We start from the raw sequence: 2500 nt of genomic DNA on the forward strand, positions 1-2500 counted from the left end.
TCTCTCTCTCTCTCTCTCTCTCTCTCCCTCTCTCTCTCTCTCTCTCTCTCTCTCTCTCTCTCTCTCTCTCTCTCTCTCTCCCTATGTGTCCTTGCTCCAGGCATTGGTTCCGACAAGGTCTTTATCCTGACCATAGCATCACAGCCCTCTGTAATACAACCAATGATTTCCTTTAGATGCATGCAGGGTGAGTGCACGTTTGAGAGTCTGGATGTGTGTGCTTGAATATATTGCACACGCACTTACTACCCACCCCCGTCCCCGTCCCCGGTCCCCCGTCCCCCGTCCCCCGTCCCCGACTCCCTTTTTCTATCTTCCTTTCCCTCTCTCTCCTTCTCTCTCTCTGTGTCTCTCGCCCCTGCTGTATGCTACTAGCTGGTACATTGAAAGTGACAGAAGGAATTTGGGCCAATTTGTAGTAAATCTGCCTTTAATGATTTCCGAGGAGGTCCAATGAACGAGATGCCAGTATGGAGAAGAGGGGGAGGAGAGCGGACGGGGGACAGGGGGGAGGAATAGGATTTGGGGAGGTCACAGTACGAAGATGTTAGGATAGAGCGTGTTGGGGGAGGGGGGGGGGGTCCATGTTTAAAGGGAACTGTCAACTTTCTAGGACCCAGGACACTTGCTTCTCTCTCACAGACACACACACTAAAAGACACTTCCGAACGGAAATCTATCATGCCCTACACACACCATCAGGGGGCTCATGCGGGGGCGAGCCAATCTACATACCCCTCCTAACCTCTCTCCCCCCCCCACCCCACTTCCTCATCCCCCTCTTCCCTCTACACCCTCAGCTCCTCTTTTCTCCTCATCGCCAATCTCCTCCACCGCCTCCCGTTCCTACTCCTCTTCCTCCTCCACCTCCACCTCCACCTCATCCTCTCCGCTCCTCCTCGTCCCTTCCTCTTTGTGTGCATCTCCTCCTCTCTCCTCCCTCCTCCTCCTCTTTCTCCTCCACCTCTTCCTCCTCCTCCCCCCTGATCCTCCTCCTCCTCCTCCTCCTCCTCCTCCTCCTCCTAATCAATTTACCTCCAGTGGAGCGCACCGTCGGCCTCGGTGCCATGCGACACGAGGAGGAGAGGCGGGAAAAAGCAATCTTTATCTCATAGCTCAACAACCTCCTCCCCCACCTCCTCCAACCCTCCTGGTCCCTCCGACCCTGCCCTCCCCCCTTCAGACAACACCTCCCCCCTACCCCCCTCTCCCCAGCCTCCCGTCTGCGCGACAAACGGAACACGGACTGATTTAATTTCCCCCCTGTTCTCTCTCTCTCCCCTGGTGGTGGGGGGGAGGCGGGGTGAGGGGTGAGGCGCTGAGAGTCCTCGGCCAGCTGTCAATCAAAGCAGCTGTCCACTGGTGCTGGGGCTCTTGTGGATGGATGGATTGATGGGTGGATGGATGACGGATGAGTGAATGTGTGGAGCTATCTTTTGCTTCTTTTGCTGCTGTTTTACTTTCCCTCCTGTTTGCTCTCACTTCTATTTCACAGCCCCTGCCCTCCCCGCTCATCATTCTCTCCCTCTCTTTCTGTCTCTCTCTCTCTCCCCATGTCATTGTGACAATATTGTCCTGTCTTGGCAGGCATGCAATTGCTGTCCTCCTCTTTCTGTCTCTCTCTTTCTCTCTCTCTGCATCCCTCTCCCCAGCTCTCTATTTTAATTTCTCTCTTTCCCTGTTTCTGCGTCTCTCTCCCCCCCCTCTCTCTCTCCCTCTCTCTCTCTCTGTATCTCTCTCTGTACCTCTCTCTCCCTCTCTCTCACTCACTGCATCTCCTTCGCTCCCTGTCTCTGCATCTCTCTCTCTCTCCATCCCCTCCTACGTTTGTTTGACAGCATCAACAGGCGGGCAGGGCTCTTGTTGTGGTTGACGCGTCTCTCAGGTTCCCTGGTCATGAATAAATGTGAGAAAGGAGAGAGAGAGAGACAGACAGAGAGAGAGACAGAGAGAGAGAGAGAGAGATTGGGAGGGGGCATTACATGCCAGCTAGAGTGTGTCGACGATGTTTATTCTCTTTGTTGGCAGAGGTAAGGCTGCCGTTCAGCTCTCTCACACAGAAACCGATACACACACACACACACACACACACACACACACACACACACACACACACACACACACACACATCTGTAGACTCTCACATGCACACTTATTCACACGTGTGCGATTGACAGATTCTCGATCATAGCCTGTACACCGTGTCTCACACACACACACTCAAAAACACACCCACACACACACACTCAGATACACAGGCCTGCGTTCAATCGAACAACGAAAGCATACACAAACGCACACATTCACACACACACACACACTGATAACAAAAAATAATCCATGCATACTCAAACATGTCAGAGCGGAGACGTAGAAGAAGAGAAGAGGGGGAAAGGGGAGGTGGGTGAGGGGAGGCAGAGGAGAGATAGGAAACAATCCCAGGTGTCAGTGAGCGGTGAGAGCCATCGCCATCAAGACGCTGATGTCACACGGTGTGCAA

At 53.5% G+C, this 2500-nt stretch overlaps 1 protein-coding gene across 2 annotated transcripts in view; it reads left to right on the top strand.

Annotated features, from left to right (window-relative positions):
- The window catches only part of rnf220a (ring finger protein 220a), a gene marked incomplete at its 5' end in the record, with an annotated part of 143197 nt that overhangs the window by 104743 nt on the left and 35954 nt on the right, over positions 1-2500 (top strand). The window lies entirely within an intron of this gene.

This window comes from Pollachius pollachius (assembly GCF_949987615.1).
Source record: "Pollachius pollachius genome assembly, chromosome: 14".
Taxonomy (NCBI): domain Eukaryota; kingdom Metazoa; phylum Chordata; class Actinopteri; order Gadiformes; family Gadidae; genus Pollachius; species Pollachius pollachius.